Here is a 6,000-nt window from a genome sequence, read left to right on the forward strand (position 1 = left end):
GGTGCCAAGATCATGGAGAGATCCTTGATACGATTTCCTGTCCTACTGCAAGCAATTGTGTGCTAGCTGTCTGTGCAGTGAGGTCACAGCTCTCCATTCCTCAGGCCCTGTTCCTTCCCTCTTCTTGGCGTTTGCAACTTGATGCCGTTGGCTTACCTTGCAGAGAAACAGACTCTGTTTTCTGGTGACCACAACACACGAGCCAAGAACTTGGATGTAAGCTTTGGGATTGCAGTAGTAACAGATGAATTTGTTTCAGGAAAAGGAGCAGCATATCCTTTGTGTGAATTTCCCAGTTACAATGCAACAAAGCTTTCTGAGCACCTAATCTTTACTTCAGTATCTGAAGGATTTGGAAGGACTTTACAAAGCCCAGCTCACCTCTGTGTGCTCACCTTGCTTTCCTTATGCATCTGAAACTTACTTAAATCTGCTTTAGAATGCAGAAGTTAGGGTGACCTGTCAAATTCTGGTAGCACAGCCACAAACTGAGCTCAGGAGTTACCTTTTCCAGTCTGTGTAACCTGCATGTCCACCTTACCTCTCAGTACACCACAAAAGACCTTAAAGGTAACCAATAGAAATGCAAATCAGAGGGCATAAGATCTTGTCCTGGATTGTGTGGATACCTCCCAGTGTAGCTGTAGGGCTCTACATGTTCCATCTTCCCCCAGGGATCTATTTTTGATAGTCTTTAAGTGCCTGGTGCAAAGGAATTAGCTGTGCTGAGTAGGCCTGGAGGTCAGTCCTCCTTGAGCTGAGTCATAAACTGCCTTTGGCAGTGAGACAGAGAGGTGGTCCCTGTTTTCCCAGGTCTTAGTGCAGTGCATCTGTCTGCTTGCCAGCTTTGCCCAGAGATGGGAAGAGGTCTGCACTTGGGTGAACTCCTCAATAAATACAAACAAGTTTGCTGGCCAGACCCTCTGTTTGCAGGGTAGAGCTGGATTTTTAACAGAAGGTGTTTCATTAAATAGCCCAGACCTTGTCTCTGTTCTGCACTGTTTTATCTCTGTGCACTACATCTGATCATCTTATACATCACATTGAACCCTTGGCAGCACCAAGCCAAAAATAAAACCTGCACCAGACCTTCCTAGCTGTCCGTGACTCTCTTGAGCAGCACTTCCATCAAGCACTGTGGATTTGTTCTTACCTGGATTTCAGCCTGTTTGCCATCTGCAAATACTTTAGTACCACTCCTCAAGAACTATTTTAGATGCCAGATACAACACCTTTTCCTGTGAAAGAAGAGAGAGAAGTCAGGATCCATCTTCTCTAATTTTGTGACAAATTCTGAAATTAACTGTTGGAAAGGTACTACCTCTGCCCTAATTGGATAGCTGGAAAGTGTCTGAGCAGCTGTCAGGGACTCTCAGGTGAGTCAAATGCAGTGCTAAAGCTTAGGAAAGTTTGGGTAAGTGAGCTGTACTCACTGATGTCATTCGTTGGAACATCCAGAGGAGTTTACCCTTCCCTCTGGTTAATGTGCTCTGCAGGCTGGCCAAAGCTTGCTTTTTTGTGGCATGTATTGAAATAGCCTTCCTTGAACCATTATTTTAAGGGTAATAAGGGCAACAGCAGACAAAGAATCAAGAAAGGTCTTTTCCAACCAAAATGGTTGGATTCCATAAGCTTAAAATCATTCTCTGACTCTACCAAGGCTGGTACTAAACCATGTCCCTCAGCACCATATATTTCTGCCTCTTTTAAACCCCTCCAGGGATAGGGATTCAACCACCTCCCTGGGGAGCCTGTTCCAGGCTTTGAGAACCCTTTCAGTGAGGAAGTTACTTCTAAACCTCCCCTGGTGCAACATGAGGACATTTCTTTTCATCCCATCACTTGTTACTAGGGAGAAGAGACTAATCCCCACCTTGCTACAACCTCCTTTCAGGGAGTTGGAGAGAATGAGGAGGTCTCCCCTCAGCTTCCTTTCCTCCAGGAGAGATAAAAAAAGACCCTCTTGCCTTTCATGGTGAAACTTGGCTCCCTGAGTGCATGGGTTTGCTCTTCTGATTTCTCTTGATCAGAACCATCTGACCCTAGTGTTTAAAGGAAAGTTCTTTGCAGGTTTGAAGTCTGCCTATTACAACATCAACTCTGCAACCCATGAAAGGAGCAGGCAGATGCACACTCAGCTGATACTTAACAAATCTCTCTCTCTTGGCATGCAGAATCCACACCTGGAGCATCTCTGCAGTGGCCTTGGACCCTATGCAGAGTGCAAACATCCAAAGTTACAGATTCCCTCACTCTGTCAAAATGTTCTTCCATGTACAAAACACTGCACACCGTTGTCTTGTGCAAGCCTTCCCTCCTCCTGTTTGGGATGGCAGCTTTTAGCTTAGTTGGAAATGCATTTTCCTCTCCTCTGCATGAAAAATACTCCCAGCCTCTCCCTTACACATGCTGTTTTAAAAGGCAAAAGCAAAAATACTGGATGTGAAGAGAAGTGCACCCAGCAGCATGAGAAAAATGTGCTAACAAGTCAGGCAGTATACACCCAGTTTGTGCACAGGACCAAGATCAATGCCTTAGCAGTGAGATCATGCAGGCTTCAGGAGGAAACAAAGAGAGCTGAGGTGGGGATTGCTGTGATACGTGGGCTCCCTATTTTGTGTTCCCAAAATCTCTGCTGTCAGAACAGAGCAGCAGGCAGTGTGTGTTTAGTTCCTTGCAGAACGGCAGAGTAGAGAGGGAAGTAGTTCTGTTCCTGGAGCCACGTTCCTTCTTCTTTGAAGGTGCAGTTTCATTTGGCAGTCAAGCTGGTCTAAGTTGGCTCTGTCTCCAAACTGTTGTTTTGCCCCTTTCATTTTGCAGGCAGTCATGATGGCACAGTTGGTCATCAGGATGAGGAGGCTGAATTCTAAAGTGGCTTGTCCCCTTCCTTGCCATATCAGCTCCATGGTCTGTCTGACTGAAGGTCAAGCAAGAGCAGGAGAGGAGAGGTCCACAGCTTCTGACAGCAGGAGAGGTTGCTGGTTTAGTAGCTAGCAAAACATCACCTTCACTGCTAACTGCATTAGGATTGCAAGAGCCTCTTCATGATTAAAGCTCCATCAGCTTTCCAGTCAGTAACTGCTTATGAAAAACAACTCATTGGTGTGGCAGAGTCAGAAAGCACCACTCTGGTGGTCTGGTGCAAATGAGCTCTCCTTTTCTGCTGACATGAGACCTCTTGGTTTTGCCAAAGTCCCATTTTCCTTTAGACCAAAGGAAGTGAGTCTCAGACTGGATCTTGTCCCATGCAGTTTTGGTAAACCAGTCATCATTTAGATCCCTAAACTGGGAGTTGAACTCATCTGGAATAAATGGTCCTGAATTTTTTGTAGCAAACCATGAAAGTGTATCCTCTTTGTGTTACTGCTTAGAAGTGGCACCAGAATTGCTGCTTCAGGTTTGAAATCCCTGGCTCTCAATTCAGAACCTAACATCCTCTGACAGTTCCAGGCACTTTTCAGCCAGACAGCTATTTAATTGTGTAAACACACCCCTGGTTTAATTCCTGGCTTAAACTCTTCTCATGATGGTGTTACTTCTGACTTACAGGACTCTGAGGTTAGAAACTGACCTTGGTGGTAACATTTGTCCTTGTGTTGTTTGTGATTTAATGTGATTTGTAAGTCTCTCATGCAAGTGATGGGTTAAAAGGAGCATGGTTGTGTGTCTAGCACATTTGTATCCCAGACTTAGCACAGCTAGAGAGGGCTGTGCTAACCACACAGAGGTTTTACAGCAGTCACTGACCAGGTGCTTCTCTTGGAAGGATTCCTCACATCTCATTTCATTACCAGTTGTAAAATAGGTCACTTGGTGGCTCTGAATTCTGTAGTGAATCTGTTCAGGTGACCTCACAGCAGCATCTGACAATCTGGCATGGTGGCTTGCAGCAGCAACAATTTCTTCACAGCATGAACCTGCCACTGCCCTTCCTGGTTTTTCTTTGAAGTAGGTCAAGTCTGTGAACTACTAAGACTCTGTGGACTCCTCATTATTTGACCATTCTAGCCTCCAGAATGCAGGGCAGAGAGATCACCTCCTTGGTTCTGTCTGAGCACTGGCAGCCAAGGTGCAGAGCACAGGTGGTGCTAGGCCTGAAGCAGAAAAGCTTTCATCATGTTGTAGTTAAAAGAGTGAGGGAAAGCAGTTTCCTGTCAGAAGGCATCATCAGGTCTCACTGCTCAGGACTGTGAGACCTGAAGCAAATATGTCTGACTTGGTCACTGCTAGGGTTGGGACTGTCCCAGGTGCTTGGCAGCTGGTCTCCTTCCTTGTGAACTATTGCACAATTACATCAAGATAATGAATGCATTTCAAAGCAGAGTATAGATAATTTCCCCCACTTTACTGACTGGGGAGGTTAAGGCCTAGAGAAAGGAAGTGATTAACAGAGCTTGAGGAGGAAATTGAGTCCAGAATTGTGTATTACAGACCCTGCACAGTGTGATATGCCCTGAAATATCCATCACAACAGATATGCCTCTGTTCCTCTGCAGGCCAAAGAAATACAATACCTGTTGCTCTTCTGTTTAACCAACTATCCCTCTCTCTTCTTTCCAGCTAATCTCTTGGAGCCAGGATATGAGTGCACAGATGATGTACACCCAGCAAAATCATTGGTAAGCCAGTTCCATTTCATACTCTAACCAAAGGAGTGTGGTCAGTGACCCTCCTGTGAGGCTTCACTTGCCAGTCAGCTGCAGCAGAGCAGCCAGTGGCCTTCAAAGCTTAGTCCACTGAATGTGAGGAGGACTTTGCTGTTAACTCAGCTAGAATCAGGAGAAGCAGCCTAGTTTTGTTTACTGCTGTGGTTAGTCTGGGTAGGAAGCCTCCACATTCATTCATTCTTTCTTTCAATTCCTGGGTACCAAAGCAGGCAGCATCAGCTGCAATATAATGGTTAAAGAAAGCTTCCCCCTGGCTGCAAATGAAGATTGCTATGGGCAGTTCAAGTCAGCAAATGGAGTAGCTGGAGGATGGTTTGTAGGCTCTTGCAGTTGGTTGTTTTCACATCCTCTCTCAAACAGAATTTCTTCAATTAATAGCAAGGATTTTGTGCAGGAGAACTTGGAAGAGCCAGGTTGTACAAATGGCTTTTCCCCCCCACACCCCCCACCATAAGTTGCATTGCTGCATGTGATTTTATTCCTCTCTTCTCTCTGTGGAGCTGCAAAAGTGACAGTGCTTTAAATGGAAAGATTTGCAGCAAGCCATCAGTCATTGTGCATGGAGGATATATCTCCTGGTTTAGTCTTGCTTGTGCTTCCATAAATCAGCATAGCTAAAATATTTGTGGTTGTCTGTAGGAGATTTATGCAGGTGGGAGATTGGAGTCAGTCTGTCATTTTTGTGGGGGAAGTGAGAGATGGAAGGGGCTGGGGAATGCTGGCTTGCAGGAAGGAAGGGTTTATAATAATGTCAGTGAATATTTAGGGGTTCCATAGAGACCATTAGCCAAAGTCTCTGTGTGTGCATGTGTACACACCTCTCTGCTTTGGAAACTGGCTGTTGTCTCTCTGTATCATGCTGGAGTTAGAGGCACTATTTGGAAGTATTGCTTGAGCTGGGTCTGCCTTTAGACTTGGGTTTCTCTGTTACTCAGGGTGATCTGTATATAGGTTACTTGCTTGTGCTGGCAAATACCTGTTCTGGAAATTGGCTGGAGGAGTAATTGTGTCAGGTTACAAAGATCTTATGACTGTCCCTTGTCACACAGACCCAGTGTGGGCTTAGGTACCTTGGCTAATGTCTGAGTTCACATGAGCAGGGCATGGGAAATGCATTCTAATATTGGCAGCAAAATCCAGGTCACCTTTTTAGGTGCTGCAGCACTGGATGACTGCACTGGCCCTGCTGTTTCCCTGGTTCACAGCAGTAATGAACCTGGCCCCTCTTCAGTGGTGATGCTGACTTCCATCAGCTGAGAGCCAAACACTTCATTCTGATGTGACAGAAGCAGTGCACCAGGAGTGCCAAGCAGGGGACAGCTGCAGGTGGCCT

General features: G+C 45.7%; 1 long non-coding RNA gene across 1 annotated transcript in view; it reads left to right on the forward strand.

The window, feature by feature from the left end:
• Positions 1-4,619, forward strand: part of LOC137451071 (uncharacterized) — a 105,260-nt gene extending 100,641 nt beyond the window's left edge. The window contains exon 3 of the long non-coding RNA XR_010989721.1: positions 4,561-4,619. This is a non-coding gene — a long non-coding RNA (uncharacterized lncRNA). The remainder of the gene's footprint in view (positions 1-4,560) is intronic.
• The last annotated feature ends 1,381 nt before the right edge of the window (positions 4,620-6,000 follow it).

The sequence above is a fragment of the Melanerpes formicivorus genome, unplaced genomic scaffold (genome assembly GCF_026170545.1).
Source record: "Melanerpes formicivorus ecotype bairdi unplaced genomic scaffold, bMelFor1.0.p_v2 SCAF_39, whole genome shotgun sequence".
NCBI lineage: Eukaryota > Metazoa > Chordata > Aves > Piciformes > Picidae > Melanerpes > Melanerpes formicivorus.